This window comes from Diabrotica virgifera, chromosome 10 (assembly GCF_917563875.1).
Source record: "Diabrotica virgifera virgifera chromosome 10, PGI_DIABVI_V3a".
Taxonomy (NCBI): domain Eukaryota; kingdom Metazoa; phylum Arthropoda; class Insecta; order Coleoptera; family Chrysomelidae; genus Diabrotica; species Diabrotica virgifera.
The window spans coordinates 26,910,762-26,928,463 of NC_065452.1; the positions used below are offsets into that span (position 1 = coordinate 26,910,762).

The 17,702-nt window shown below is 33.7% G+C and overlaps 1 protein-coding gene across 2 annotated transcripts in view; it reads left to right on the forward strand.

Annotated features, from left to right (window-relative positions):
- The window catches only part of LOC126893302 (monocarboxylate transporter 13), a 265,737-nt gene that overhangs the window by 183,512 nt on the left and 64,523 nt on the right, over nucleotides 1-17,702 (forward strand). The window lies entirely within an intron of this gene.

Sequence of the window (17,702 nt, forward strand, 5' to 3'; positions counted from 1 at the left end):
GTGTAGGAAGGGCTTTAAACTTTGATTTGGTCTCTTTCTGACTTTCATAATAATAATTTTTAAGCCTTCTGTGTAAAAGGTATATTTATTTGAAAACCCCAATAAAGGGCTACATTACAAAACAGAACGTTTTCACTCTAAAGAGAGCATCATAAGTGGGTCTAGGACGTTTCATCGCCGCCGTTTCGATGCCGCCAGTTCGATGCCGATGCCGGCCGATTCATCGCCAGTCAATTAATCGCTATCTGATATAGTTCCGAATTTTCGACAGTTACAATTATTATTTATTTTTAGTATTAATTAGGAATTCTAGGAAATGCGAGATATGACGGCGATGAAATGGACTGGCGATTAACCGGCAGCATCGAAACGGCGGCGATGAAACGGACGGCGATGAAATGGACTGGCGATTAACCGGCAGCATCGAAACGGCGGCGATGAACCGGCGGCGATGAAACGTCCCATTCCGTCATCAGTATTCTAAGCAAGCTCTACATGCTAAGCCACCAAAAATACATGGGTTAAAACCCTTAAAATACCGACTAAAAGTCTTACATTTATGTGTTATATGTTATTAATAAATCCTGGCGATGAGATTAATAAATCCTGAGGATGATGGATAAAATTTAGAAAGATAACTCAAAGTATCATATAACTATTCCATGAGCATGTTCCACATGCTCGTGGAATAGTCATATGATACTTTGAGGTATCTTTCTAAATTTCATCCATCGCCAGGATTTAACATATTTATAACACATCAATGTAAGACTTTTACTCGGCATTTTAAGGGTTTTAACCCATGTATTTTTGGTGGCTTAGCATGTAGAGCTTGCTTAGAACACTGATGATGCTCTCTTTAGAGCGAAAACGTTCTGTTTTGTAATGTAGCCCTTTAGTGGGGTTTTCAAATTAATATACCTTTTACACAGAAGATTTTTTTCTTCAATTTTTGTAATTAATGGTATTCAGCCAGCTACAGGAAATTTTTTCCTTATGAATTTTTAACCCAGTTATTAAGCCTTGAAAATTTTCGCGTTTTTCAAATTTTAAATCGCGTATAACTCGACAACAATCAATTTTAGATAAAAATTACTAAAACCTTTTTGCTCAGAATTACCCAAAGAATCTAAAAACAATTGTCCAAAGTGAAAAAATTGATTTTTTGAATTAAAAAAAAACTATTTTTTTAAACAATTTTGCGACCACGGTACCGCCTGCACCCTGTGGATTTGTTATAAGCAACTCTTTTTGAGTAAGTTTATGCAAAAAAAACGAATCGGAATAATTTACCTAACGGGAGCGAGCATACAGTCTGGACTAATATAATGTGCTATTTCCTTTGTAAAGACAAACAAAACTAGAAAATGTAGTTTTTTTTTCATGTCAGCAGTTTATGTTGTGTTATTCGCATATAGCTCTCTCGTAACGAGTCATGCCACACACGTGAGTACTGTTACGTTTGACTGTAAGTATAGTTATACAACAGCACTACACTACAGGCTTTATTAGTGCAGTCATTGAAACGTAAAATAGGTTTTTACCTCCGAATTTTTTTACTATGAACCGATTTACATGAAACTTTAGAATTAGGCTTATCTTACCCTTAACTTCAAAAGTGATATTGACCCGAACTCCGTTTTTTATTTTTAAGGGGTGAAAACAACCCCTTAATGGAAAAACTGACATTGAGCCATTTTATCGCTAGAAATCGTGTTTAATAATGAAGAGTGACATTGTGAAGTGTTTTCTAACACAATAACTTCATGTTAAACTCATATTCATCCCCTTGAAAACCGTACAACCCTTGCAAACAACCCCTAAATCGAAAAAAATTACAAAAAATTAATTTAGTGTGACAAAAAAAGATTTAAATATAGAGTAAATGATATTTTACGTTCTCTATCTTAATTATCATATTGTTAACCTCATTTAAACCCTTAAAAACAACCCCTAAATAGAAAAAATTTACAAAAAATTAATTTGGTTTGACAAGAAGCCTTAAATATAGAGTAAATAATATTTTACGTTCTCTATCTTAATTATTTAATTGTTAACCCCTTTCAACCCTTAAAATCAACCCCTCGATTAAGAATTGTATAAAAAATTTCTTTTGATAAACTAAAAAGGATTTAAATATCGTTCCACGTTCTCGAAAAAGCTATGCTGGAAAATCATATGCTCAAGTTCTTTAACCCTTAAAACTAGCCCTAAATTAAAACATTGAATATGTATGATTTAGTGTTTGGGCCATAACTACTTCAATTTTGAAGCTATCACAACTTATAAAAAACCATTTTGAAGGTAATTAAAAGAGCTACAACTTTTTCAGTACAATATGTAGTGAAAAACCTTTTATTTTGAAACGGTGAAGGGTCAAAGGGCTTTGGAAAGACTGTGGTTGCGCTACCGCGCACTTTTTAATCAATCATGTCTTCGTCAATTTTTGTGTGATAGGAAAAACAAACAAACCAAAATTTTTGTCAGAAAAATACCTATTTTTTTATTGTTACACTTTTTTACGTATCTTTCATTATTTTTGAGATATTATGAAATTAAAGTGCTTTTTTTTTAATTCTAATTTTTTTTTAAATCGTGATTTTTTCAAAAAATATGTGTTTCAAAGCAACGAAACTGCTAGAATCCATCAAACTCTTTATATTAAAGTTAATTCTAGACGGAATGCGATTAATTTTAATTTTGGTGGAAATGGCACTTAGGAAATCCATTGATTTAAAAAAAAACATTGTTCCTCTTTTTTCCATTACAACTCACTCATTTTACGTACAAAAGACTTTTAACAGTGCTCATTTTAAAACTTATTTTAAATACTATAAAATCCTTGCTCATTAGTGTGCATAAAATTTATTTGCTCTCCCCTAGATGGAATTGAATAGGTACATCGATTAAATTTCACACAAAATAAAAAACGGCTTTGATCTTCAATACCTCGCTTAATATTGCACTTTTAAAATACTTTTAATACTTTTAAAACACTCTTTAAAATACCAATTTGTTCATTTTTTTACCTGCTACAATTTTGTTCAGTATAATATTAACGTTAAAATGCATATTTTTGGAGATATGTATTTGCAAAAAACTGTTGAAAATCGTGAGAAAATTCCGAATTTTCAATTGCCAATAACTTGAAAAGTACTGGGTTTTTGAAAAAATTTTATACAACATTTTTTGCTTAAAATTAGATCTTCAACCGATATCCGAGGTTATTTTGAAAAAAAAAATCCACCACCGAAAAGGGGTGGCAACCACCCCCAGGGTGAAAACGGAGTTCGGGTCAATATCACTTTTGAAGTTAAGCGTAGGATAAGTCTAATTCCAAAATTTCATGTAAATCTGTTCATAGTAAAAAATTTCTGAGCTAAGAAGCTTTAATGACTGCACTATATAGGCCCTTGGCTTCGGTAGTCTTGACTAATTTCTTCCACTTTTTGCGGTCCTGTACTTGTCATCTCCAGTCTCTTGTACCCATTTCTTCTAGGTCAGTCCGGAGGGCATCCAACCACTTCCTTCGTGGTCTCCTTCTTCTTTTCTTCCCTTGTCCTCCTGCTGATAAAACTCTTAGGACGTTTCTTTCTTGTGGCATTCGTAAAACATGACCCAACCATCTAACTCTCTGTGCCTTGATTTTCGGAGTTATTTTAGGTTTCTTATACATCTCCATTATCTCCTGGTTTGTTCTTCTGCGCCATTCCCCGTAACCTCCTTTATACCACCAAACATTTTTCTCAATATTTTTCTCTCCCAAATCTCTAGCTTTTTTTCTTCTTTCTGGTTTATTGTCCAAGTTTCACATACATACAACACCGTTGGTCTCACTATTGTTTCATACGTTCGGATTTTGGCTGCCCTGGACACGTTTTTTGCCTTCAACAGTGCGTTTAATGAACCTACTGCTTTGCTACCTTCCAACAACCGTTTATCTATCTCTCTCTCTCTTCGTCTCCTCCATTTGTAACTGTTACTCCAAGGTGCTCAAAATCAGTTACCTTCTCAAATTTATAATCTTTGTCATTTGTCCTTAGAGTAATCCACTTATTTTCTTCAGCATTTTCTCCTCTCATTTCCATATACTTGGTTTTTCCTTGGTTTATAATCAGGCTATATTTTTTTGCTTCTTCTTCAAATTGCTTGAACATTTTTTGAAGTTCTACTCTTGAACGTGTCAGAAACACCAAGTCATCTGCAAAACCTATACACTATTGTCTTCTGTTAAGAATCGTGTCGCTTGTCTGGATATTGGCTCATTATCTTTTCTAGAACTAGATTGAATAAGTCTGTTGAAAGGGGGTCCCCTTGTTTTAATCCTCTGCTGACGTTAAACTGATTTCAAAAAGAAAAACTGCCTTCTCTTTATTGACTGTGTTGGTTAACGTCATTTTAACTAATCTTATCAGTTTCTCTGATATTTCTAGTGCTATCATTGCTTCGTATAGCCCGTTTCGTGAGATGGAGTCGTAAGCCTGTTTAAAATCGATAAAGAGCATATACAAGCCTAGATTTTGTTCATAACTATTGTTTTGTAATAATTTTAGCAAAAAAATTTGAAAAGGCTGTTCCTGTTCCCTGTCTGAAACCAGCCTGGTATTCTCCTATTATCTCTGATTCATAGGCTTTCAATCTAGCTCTTATAATTTTTGCTAATACCTTATACACCACTTCTAACAGTTACATAGAGAAAAGTAAAGAGTCATGCCACACACGTGAGTACTGTTACATTTGACTGTAAGTTTAGTATCAAATTAAAATGTGTATTTGAAATGTAAAGAATGTGTTTTTTACTATTAAAACTAAACTTAAGCGAAAAAGTTATACACCGCCAAAAATTATCATGTTATAAGTTGATTTTCTCGTGAACGGATTAACGGATTCCTCTATTTTTTTACTATTTTAGATCTTTCTTTTTGGTATTTACACTGTTGGGCAAATGTTTACTCAAACCTCTTTTTTGAGCTTTTACCACGTGGAAGAAAAGAAATGTCTTTCTTATGGTAAGTTTGAGAAACCCTGTAGGAAGGACAAGATACAAGAGTAGATATAATATATATCAAAATGGTGTTGTAGTCTTATGCTTTGTGAACATTTTGTTTTTTTTTTAATTCCCCTGATATTTTTATATTCTTTAACATGTGTTTTAACTGAAACAATACAAATTAACAATAAAAAATATCAACAGGTACCAAAACTATAAAAACAGAAGGAAATATAACGTAAACCAGGTGAATTCTTGAAAACAAATGCCAACTTTGGTTTTAAAGGTTGTTGGACATTGTGTTTTTCCATTCGTTTAAAAATGCCAACATTTCGAATAAAAAAATTAACTTCTTACATTTTGATGCATCTGAGATATTTTAAATGTTTATAAACTTAAAATACCAAAAATTTTTGTTTTATACCATACTCAGTATTTATTAGAGTATAAAATGACAGCGTTTGTAGAGTATAAAATGACCATACTCCGGTGTAAATATTTTAATATTTATACCATCTCGTTTTGTTTTGATTCAAATCAGTCTTCTTGCAAAGCCTCTTTGAAAAAGGGTAGACCCCGAAACACGGTGTCAGAGGATGGCAAGAGACCCGAATTGAATCAAAACGAAACCGATTATTTTCATTTTTGTTTTGCATATTTATTTTACAAAAATTAAAATAATTTTTTTAATCGTTAAATTATGTAATTTGATAATATAAGCCTTTCTCTTTAATTGGTGATGCCAGAATTCATATAAGACGATAAAATCCGAATAAAGAAATCAAAACTCGTATAGAAATTGCAAGAGGAGCATTTATCAAACTTAGATCTATTCTGAATAATTCTCAGCTGAACTTACAACTAAGAATCAAGTTCCTACAATGTTATCTGTATCCTGTATTACTACTGTATATGGATGTGAAACCTGGATCATGAAGGTTAACATGAGGCCTTATCGTGGGAGATGTGGTCATATTGTAGAATGCTCAGAATATCATGGGTTCAACGCATTTCAAACAGAGAATCCTTAAACAGAGTAGGTCAATGCGAAGGCGACTTAATGAAGATGATAAGCAAGAGAAATCTTGAATATCTGGGGATATAATGAGAGGTAGCAGATACAGGGTACTGTAGTTAACCTCAATGGAAAGATCGACGGAAAAAGTGGAATGGGTCGGAAGAAATATTCATGGCTCCGAAACTTTCGTCAATGGACTGGCTTATCAGCAGATCAATTGTTACATGCCGTGCAAGATCGAAAACGATACCGGCAAATTGTCATGGAAGCTACCCACGCCTAAAATTTGGGCGCAGTACTTAAAGAAGAAGAAGAAGAATTCATGTAGATCCTATAGTTTACGCATAATAACATTGTAGATAAAAGCTTTCTGGGAATAATACTTTAAAAGCTGGTACTTTATGTCCCGATTAAACCTCGGTTAGCTAAGAAAATACCGGCCTTAAGAATAACAGAGTTAATAAATGCAATTATATAATAATTATTATAATTATAGGTAATAATAATTATTTATAATAATAATAATAACCTGTCTTCCAACTTTGGTTACATCCTGTGTTGCCCGCCGTATCTACCAACACTGTGCTCTGAACAATATCATAGAGCCTCAACAGAAAGGATGCGCTAAGGGTTCCATGGGTTGCAAAGAACAATTCATCATCGACTCAGTCATTTCTAACCAGGCATAATCCAAAAAGAGGAATCTTTTTACTGCCTTCATTGATTACAAGAAGGCCTTTGATTCAGTTCCGCATGAATGGCTTATAGATATATTGAGAATATATAAAGTCGATGATAATATAGTGACCTTTTTAGAGCATATAGAGTGGAAGACTAGAATTCACCTTTAAATACCTGGTGAAAATAACATCGAAACTGAAAATATCGCAATCAGCCGGGGCCTGTTTCAAGGAGATTCGTTGAGTCCTCTGTGGTTCTGTCTAGCTATGAACCCACTATCTCAGCTATTGAATTCCACAGACGCAGGTTTTAGCATAAAAAATAACAACAATGTGGTGGCGAAGATTAATCATTTATTGTATATGGATGATTTGAAATTAATGGCTTCCACCCGAAACCAACTCAATGAGATGTTAAAAACTGTAGAAACTTTTTCTAATGATATTAGTATGCACTTCGGACTAGACAAGTGCCGTATTTTAAACCTAGTTAGAGGAAAAGTACAGCCCGGAGGATTCGATATGCAAAATGGCCAGAACATCGAGGCCATGGGTGAAAACGATATGTATAAATATCTTGGAGTAAAGCAAGCGCGGAAAATTGACCATAAACAAATGAAAATAGAGATAACTACTGAGTTTATACGAAGGGTAAAACAACTGCTTCGCTCATACCTTAACAGTAGAAATTTGTTTAAGGCACTAAACACCTACGCATGTTCCGCGCTTAGCTATTCATTTGGCATTGTTAAGTGGACTAAAACGGACACAGAAAATCTTCAGCGAAAAGTAACAACGCACCTCACAAAGGCACAAAAACACCATCCCAAAAGTGCAGTAGACAGAACGACATTACCACGGAATTTTGGAGGAAGAGGACTCATGGATATAGGTGAGCAATTAGACAAACAAATTGCTAATTTAAGAACTTATTTTCAGATGCAGGCTGAGACATCTACTCTACATCGCGCTATCTGCGCAGTAGATGACACAACACCGATCAAACTGAGGGAACAAGAAATGCGCATAAACCACCTCACAAAAGACGAAAAAATGCGCACCTTGATGGGTAAACCTTTACACGGGCGACATCCCAATCAGGTCAGCCAATACTATGTCGACAATACAGCGTCGAACTATTGGTTGACATCAGGAAAGATGTTCCCTGAAACGGAGGGTTCATTACTGGCCATTGAGGATCAGGTTATACCAACCAGAAATGACCTGAAATATATCGTCAAAGACCCTCAGGTTCAAAACGACAGATGCCGATATGTATGTCAAGCCCAAGAAACCATCCAACATATTACCGGGGGCTGCCAGGCATTTGCTGCAACTGAATACAAGAAACGGCATGACTCAGTTGGAAAGATCCGTAATCAAGAGATATCTATCAAACTGGGACTTCCCCAAACGGACCATCTCCCATATTATCAATACGCTCCTGAGAGTATGCGTGAGGATGGTAACTACAAGCTATACTGGGACCGCACTGTGCTCACAGACCAAACAGTGGCACATAATAGACCAGATCTCGTACTAGTTAATAAATTAACAAAACAAACAACACTAATTGATGTGGCGATACCTAACAACAATAATCTACGTAGTAAATTTACTGAAAAGATCGCCAAGTACAGAGATCTGGAAATTCAAATACGGAGACAACGGAGAATGCAAAGTATCCAGACAATACCGATTATTATGTCTACTACTGGAGTCATTCCGAAGACCCTCCTCGAAAGCATAAAAAAGTTTCAATGAAAATCTTTATAAGACCATGCAGAAAGCTGTACTCCTCGCGACGGCCAGAAGTATACGAAAATTTTTGGGAGATACACCTGCATACCAAGTCACCTAGGGATCGATAACATGGAAAGAGTCCCACTAGAGCTCAATCCTTTTGATACCGTAGGTATCTGGGATGAGTCAATTTTCCCCTTAGAGGGAGTGTGAGCCGTATGGCTAAATTTGGGTTGCATTTATGAAGTCTGTTATTCTTAGGGCCGGTATTTTCTGTCCCGATTAAACCCCGGTTAGCTAACAGAGGTTTAATCGGGACATAAAATACCGGCCCTTAATCTTGCAATAACTAGTTTAGCCGCAACAAAAGAAAACCAGTCTGGCGCACCCTGTATATTATATATATTCATTTTTCTATTTTACCTATTGATCAAATATAATATGTGTATAAATAAATAAATAAATGGCGTTTTATGCAATAGTTTACATAGGTTTTTTATTATTACAATCATATTATTCTGATAAGATAGGATATGTATGCATTCCATTGTTTAAACCACCTACACTCATGTTGGACTTTCCAATACTTAACCCAGTTTGCACTATATTAACATAGTTGTTTCAGTTAAAACAATGACTTACAGTTTAAAATAAAAAATGTTTACAGTACTAACATCTTCATTTTCTAGGTTTTCTAAATTGTCATTGTATACCGGGTGTACCAATCAAACTGTGATTTTTTCTCAAAGTTCGCGACACCCTGTGGAATATTCTAGCATTTATAAAGTACTGAAATTAAAACCCAACTCATGTTTTCTTAACATTCTGTTTTGTGATTCATTCGCTTATGTTGGATAATAAAAAAGTTAAGTACTTTAACAACTAGCCTTGTTTTTCATCAATAAATGGTGTTTTTAAATAAGTATGGCAAACTTTAATGAGTAATTCTGCATGAGAAAATAATGACAGTTTGCTTTATATGTATGTCCGCAAATGCTTTGTTTCCGACAAATGGGGTGTTGAATTTTTTCTTACAAGCTGACGATTTATTTATTGCTCTAAAATCGGTTGAGATATGAAATTTGGTAGGTTTTAAGAGGTAGTTATTGGGCATTTTTTGACATACACTTAAGAATTTTATATTCTCCATTGGCGCGCATACGAGCATAGGGGTAGTGTGACAGTTCATTTGAAAGTTTATTCAATATTCTTATTAGTAATATAAACATTATCATAATTATGTATACAGGGTGGCCAAAAAATAATAATTTTTGAATTAAATTAATTCAAACAAAAAGAAGAATGTGTAATTTGTGTAATTTATTTAATTCAAAATACATTTTACTGCTTCCAGAAAACATAAATAATATTTATAGGACAAATAAACTTTACTTTTCGCTTGAATAAGATGTTCAAACTGCCAAGAGGCAGGTGGGTGGCAGCTTGAACATTGATTTTAAGCAAAAAGCAATGCGTATTTGTCAACTAAATATTTTTTCTATTTTTTGACAGCAGTAAAATGTATTTTTAATTAAATAAACATACACTTTTTTTTGTGTCGATTAAAATAAGTTAAAAATAATTTGTTTGCCACTCTATATATATAATTGTTAATGTTTATAATATTACCGAATATACAATTGAATAACCTTTCAAATGAGCTTCACACGACCCCTATTCTGATTTAAAAAAAATATCTATTACGTCATCACGCCCAGATGGATGACGTCACCAATATGATATATTAGCCAACAAATCATAATTGAAAAATAAACATTGACCTATTTCGCGATTTCTCTCCAACTCTCGAAAAAAAGAATTCATTCCCTAATTTTGCCCCTCTCTATAACATATACTGTCTAATATAAAAAGGAATGAATCCCTCTCATTGGCTGTATACAATAAATATTAATTAGAAGTAAAAATCTTCCTTTGTAAATGGTATATAATTTATTTAAAAATTGTTTCTAAAAAGATCCAAGTTGGAATCAAAGTAGGTACATCACAAACAAACGTTTTCGGAATAATCAGTCCATCATCAGGTTAGACTCCAGATCCAAAGCAGTTGAAACTAGCTACTGAGTTAAGTCGAATGATCTTCCAAATGTAACATTTAAGCCATCTAGGCTAGATTGAAAACGACAATAAGTCGATGTTAATAGAATACATTATTTTAAATCAACATGGTGTCTTCATCTTAGCTTCAAACTTCATGGTTTGGTTGAAGACAGTAGGAAACAGACTCTACTTCCTACTGTCTTATACATAATTTGGCGACAGCCCTGTAACGGTTAATAACCGTTTTTTCCGCGAAGGCGATCCAGTTACATTTACACTTGTTTATATTAGATATTTGATATCTATGGAGATAATACTTTACATTTGATTATTTTCTGTCTTTATAGTCGTTACTATTGGGATAATGGTGACAAAAATGTGACACATTTTTTAGTCCTGATCTTGGTCAAAAATGACAAATTAATGAAAATAAGATTTGTGTTTGAAAATATTACAACCAAATTTTTAACATATTTTTACCCGTTTCAAAAATTGGTAATAGACGGGTTGTTGTTATTGTTCAAAGGCAGACGTCATTTTAGACAATATAAATATATCTCCTCGAAAAGACGCCGATTTTGAGTGAAAATTTTTGTGCTGTATGATTTTGAAACTGCTATTAGTGCTACAACAGACACAGTACGGGACAATTTATTAGGATTTAGTGGTAGCGTAATAAAATAGTAAAATATTTTAAATCGAAGTATGAAAATAAAGGGCAATATATTGTATACAGACAATTGGTACTAAAGTCCAAATTTAGGGAAGTGTTTGAACGATAAAAGCATTGGTTTTTGCGGTACGGTGAAACGAAACTGAAAACATTTTCCAAAATTTTCGCAAAAAGTACCTCGTGGAACTTGAGACACCAGTGATAATATTTTAGCAACGAGGTGGAAAGACCAACGTGATGTTTACATGCTGTCAACAATTCACGATGACAAACTAAAGCCAGTTTCCAAATCAAAATTTTGTTTCGTTAAAACGCTCAACTAGTAATTTCAAACTAGTAATTTTGTGCTTGAAAGCCATCAAACAAATGCGCATGCTTCTTACAATTTCAAACCGGTTTAAACTTATGCTAGAACAAACCTAATAGCGTTGACTGATAAATATACTGGTATTTATTTATCCGTATTTATCAATCAACGTATTTATCAATCCGTATTTATCAATCAACGCTAATAGTGTTAAGTGACCCCAAAAACCACCCGAGTAATGAGATTGCGTTGATTTTGTATTCAATTTGTATTTTTTGTATTTTTGACGTCCATCGCCGTAATGATATTCGCGTTAAGCATCCCCATGGACCCCCCGAGTAATGAGTTTGCATTGATTTTGTATCAAATTTCAATAAAACTCCAGGACACGGGGCCCATCCCGGGGACCAGGTGCCTCGGATACCATCGCTGTTGTGATATTAGTATTCAGCGACCCCAAAATACCCGAGTAACGAGTTTGCATTTATGTTTATTCAATTTCGATAAAACTCCAGGAGATGTACAGCTGGTTCCTAAAAAAACTGATACGACTCTTAGTAAGATTTGATCATTTTGAGCAGTGTATTAAATACCGACCAATCAAATTTTGATTGGTCTGACATTATATTATATTTATTATGACAGACAAATAATAAAATAAACAAACAAACAACAAACAGCTGATTACATAATATGTTATTTCATAAATTGTAATAATTATTAAGGTCTAAATTTTGATATAATTTTGAATTCCTGCATTTTATAAAGAGTATATAAATGATAGTTTTTACATAAAATAGGGTTGTTGTAATTATTTTTAATATTATTAAGGAATAAAACAAACGACTTAACAATATATTAAAGTAAGAATTGATTTAAAACTGTTGTTCTGCTTACGTTAAAATGGTTCGCTATTGCAGATAGTGACCAAACACCTTCTAATTTCGTTACAATTCTTGCTTTTAGTTCTTTGTTAGCATGTGGAGCCATTTTTTGAGGTTGAATAGAATAAGTTATCAGTAGTAATTGCACAAGAGCTCTAAAATTATTGAATTTTTCCCGAGTGACACTTTGACAGTTTTAATTTCACGAGAAAAAGGCGAGTGAAATTATGTCAAAGTGTCGCGAGGGCAAAAATTCTATATTAATTTTAGAGATCGAGTGCAATTTGTGGCGATTATTTCATGAATAAAACTGTTTAGAACCAAAATTTTATTGTAATTTATTTATGTAAGTACAAATTAGTACAATTAAACACACAGTTGTTATAAATATTTTACGGTTGAAAGTCATCACTTTTATAATTTTTAAAACATTAATTGTCATTAATGTCACTGAATGTATTTTTCCATAGCAACGAAGGGCATCTGATGTAATATACTTGATGACGGGAAATTATCAAAAATTATCGATTTAATTTAGATTTCTGTAGCTTTCTATTGGTTAGAATCTCCTGTGAATGAAATAATCAGTAGTAATTGCACAAGAGCTCTAAAATTATTGAATTTTTCCCGAGTGATACTTTGACAGTTTTAATTTCACGAGCGAAAGGCGAGTGAAATGATGTCAAAGTGTCACGAGGGCAAAAATTCTATATTAATTTTAGAGATCGAGTGCAATTTGTTGCGATTATTTCATGAATAAAACTGTTCAAAACCAAAATTATATTGTAATTTATTTATGTAAGTACAAATTAGTACAATTAAACAAACAGTTGTTATAAATATTAATTTGACGGTTGAAAGTCATCACTTTTATAATTTTTAAAACATTAATTGTCATTAATGTCACTGAATGTATTCTTTCGTAGCAACGAAGGGCATCTGACGTAATATACTTGACGACGGGAAATTATCAAAAATTATCGATTTAATTTAGATTTATGTAGCTTTCTATTGGTCAGAATCTCCTATGAATGAAATAATCTGACAAATTTTAAGATTTGGCAGTGACAATGACAGTATGTAAATAACAAATTTTATCCTTCAAAATACACTGCTCATTTTCTACAAAATACGCTTTAAGAGTCGTATCAGTTTTTTTAGGAACCAGCTGTACCTCGTAAACCATCGGCGTCATGATATGTGTGTTCAGCAAGCCCAAAAACCCCCGGATAGCAAAATTGAACTTCTTTTTGTCAATTATTTCCGAATTACAAATTGATCATATTTCAACACTTCGAAATGGATTTTTCAAAATGCATTTTCCTTGTTCAATAATGCAATTTTCATTTCGTCATCTTCATTTTTGTTCACAAAGTCTCCTAAGGCTCTTACAAATAGAATGCCACCCGGCATTCTAAAAGAGACGAGTGCTACCCTGAGCACGATGTGCCTCGGAGACCATCGGCGTCATGATATTCGTGTTCAATGAGCCCAAAACCCCGGGTAGCAAAATCGAACTTATTTCCGTCAATTATTTCTGAATTACAAATTTATCATGTTTCAACACTTCGATATGGATTTTGGAAAATTCATTTTTCTTGTCCAATAGTGCAATTTTTGTTTCGTCATCTTCATTTTTGTCCACAAAATCTTCTAAGGCTATTACAAATCGAATGCAAAAAGTTTCATTGAAATTCTGTAGATTTTGTGCGCTCTACCTCATTGACTGGCCTAATATTAGCTTGAACTTAGTTTAAAAAAGGAATATACAGGGTTTCCCCGAAAATAGTGCGTTCCTTAAAGGTATAGGGAGAAGGCACAATGTAGAGCAAAAAAGTCTTATAACATTTTTTTCTAAATTGAGACGTTTGACCAAAAAACGAAAATACATTTTGATATGGAAATTGAAGTCTGGCAACAACGTCCAATACAAAAATCTTAGACAGTCACAAAAATAGTAAGTTTGTGGGTCAGTTGTATCTGGTAGGTAAAATAATGTAAATACATATCAACCAAACCCATATCAATTTCTGCAGGGGTCTAGTGTTTACATTTTTTCACCTGTTCGTGGTCGTCCCCTCACATCAAACAAACCAAGAATTTGGTTTGTTTGATGTTATTGACATTAAATATTTGGCATAATTGGTTAGTTTCTGTATCGAAAGAATGGGTATATTTCTTATTTCTTAACAATTAAGTATTTTGGGTATTAAACAAATATTAAATCCGTTACTTTGTAAAGGATACAAAAAGGGTAAAGGGTGCAATATTTTATTAATAACACAGAACACTAAATGTAGAGGCCTATAAATTTGTTGCAAAATGTTTTGCCGGTACTTCTTAAAGTGCCTTTGCAAACACGAAGTGAAATGTGGTTATTTCACGGCGGAGCCCCAGCACATTTTACCAGAGCTGTGAAAAATCTTCTGGATACCACTTATACTCATCGTTGAATTGGTATGAATGGACTCATTCTGTGGCCACCACGAAGTCCCGAATTCAATGTACTGGATTTTTGTTTTTGGGGACATCTGAAATCGTTAGTGTATGATAACCGACATGAAATCCAAACAGAAGCTGAATTACAGGAACGACATAATTTAGTTACCTATGGCATTACTAACAACTGGATTCGTCGTATCGATGCATATGTTCGCGCAGGTAGAGCTCGCTTTGAATATTTATTATAAAAATTACTGTCAATTAAGTACATATATCTAATTTAATTTTTAGATCACAAGTAAACAAATTACTGATAGTCCGAGCATGATGTAAAAAAACTAAATAATAATCATTAAACGTTGTCTGTTGGATTTAATTTCCACTATAAACTATGTAATTCAGTTAAAACCCCCTTGTATTCAACACCTTTAGGCACGGCGCAAATTGAACCTAAGCGAGTCACAACCTGCGCCGGCGGGACGCAGGCATGCGAACGTTTGTCATCGACGTACAGTTTTCTGGTGTCGTGGGACGCGTGACTCAATTCTCAGTTGCGGTTTTGTTTTCGAGATGGACGTAGAAAAGCTAATAGAACTCGTTCGGAATTACTATACAACACTGATTGTGATTGGATTGTCGCTGCAAAAACTGCTTACCTATTACATATATTTATATCTTGTCTACATATTTTATTTTTAAGCATAAACAAGCCCGGTATAATGACACATTTTATTTGAGGGTTGTGCGATATTCACAGATATGCTTAACGGTTTTTAATGATAATGTTGTGTAGATTTAAGAAATGAATGATATTTACAAAATTTTTATACCTATAGAAAAGGGATTACGCCATCATTTGTGACATTGTATTTCTAGGCCTGGATCCCGCGTACCAACAAAAAGTTGATTAATAGCAAGCTGAAAATTTGTTAATAGCTTAACGTTGTCTCGTCAGATAAACTTTGATGTACGGAAACACTGAAACAGGGGAAGTTTTAATTGTGGAACAGGTTAAAAATTTGGAACGTCAGACTACAAAAACGTTCCATATATTTTGTCGGACATAACTTCCAATTGATTTGTTACCATTTCATTAAACTCTCATGGAAAAATTAGACTGGTGTTTATCACTAACTGGGCATTTTAATGAGTGAAACAGGAAGAACATGTCAAATAACAGGAATCATGTTGGTTAGTAATAGCAGTCTGATTTTTGAATGAGAGTTTAATGATAGGGTAACAAATCGATTGGTTGTTCTGTCCGACAAAATACATGGGACGTTTTCGTAATGTGACGTTCCAAATTTTTAAACTGTTCCACTATTAAACCTTCCCCTGTTCCAGTGTTCCTGTACATCAAAGTTTGTCCGAATAGACACCGTTAAGCTACTAACAAATTTTCAGTTTGCCGGATCCAGGTCTATAAAGTATGTTTTGCTTTTAAAATAAAAGGTGTCCTTCATTTTGTGTAGGTTCATTTAATAAAAGTAAAAGTTAAGTTTCTGTAATACTTAAGAGGCGGCATTTCGAAGACTTGCATCATATTGAAAAGATGTACCGCGCGGCTCTGTAGTTAGTGTGGCTTTTGCCAATAAATCAAAGTTATGCGTTTACAAGAGCATATTATTTGAAAAATAAGGAGTACCATAATGTGTCATAATTATAATCTCCTTTATACAGATCAAAAAATTGTTTAGTATGTATTTCTAAATCCACACAATCATTGGAAAATGATTCATGGTAAAAAATATCTATTAATGACACTGTTATCGACAAAGTCGATCAATTTTAAACTTGTCATCATATATTTATTAGACTTTTGTTTATCGTTAAAAATTAAATGATGGTTGTGAATTGTATTTTTTGTGTTATTTAATATTTTAGCAAAAACATAATCAGCAAAAATCTTATTTAATACATGCGAACCGTTTTTGCAATCACAATCAATGCAGTGTTTAACTTATGCTTGTTATTATAAAGGTATGTAGAAATAGAATACTCAGTGTAGGATATCTTTTTATGCACCCCGCTTATGATCAAATTCGATGTTTTCGAAAGTCATACCGCTACGACTACTAGGGACGTGTAAGATATTTTTAAAACGTTACTAGTTACATGTACGGAATTACCGTTTTTTAGTTGCCTACTCAATTCAGTACAAGGATCAGATACATCAGTATTTTGTAATCAGTATTTGTACTTTGTACCACTAAGAACCGGTATCAATAGTAACCGTTACACGTTTGCACTTATTTTGCCCGTCTCTATTCGTTACGGCGACAGCCGACGGTCAGGTTAGCTTGTGTTTAATATGCGGCACGCTAGAAAAATAACTGCACAGGTCACCCGTCCCACGGCGCAGGTTGTGACTCGCTTAGGTTCAATATGCGCCGGGACTTAAGTGTGAAAAATAGATGATGTTTGCGTCTAATTCAACCAGATCACTTCTTATGTAAATATTATGATTACATATACCTTTTCAAGGAAATATTATAATAAAACTTAATAATTGTTTCTGGCTGATGTGAGATTGCACTTTCACTTTGCTTCTGTATTTTATAAAATAAAATAAAATTTGAATTATGGTTTTGTTTGGAATAATTACTTGAGAATAATAATTATGATTGGGATCCAAAATAATACCTAACCTAATCCTAATCACCGTAAAAACCTAATAACCGGTTTTTACTTTAAAAAGAAAAAACCGGTTATAACCGGGACAAAAAAACAACCGGTACAACCGGTTATTGCGAAGTACAAAAACCGGTTTTAGGTTTAAACCGGTAGGTTTTTCCCATCCCTACCCAAGGCCCAAGAAAACTGTACGTCGATGGCAAACCTTCTCAAGCTCAAGCGAGACCTGCGAACGCATGAACTGATGTAGGATGCGCAGAACGGTCTATGCAG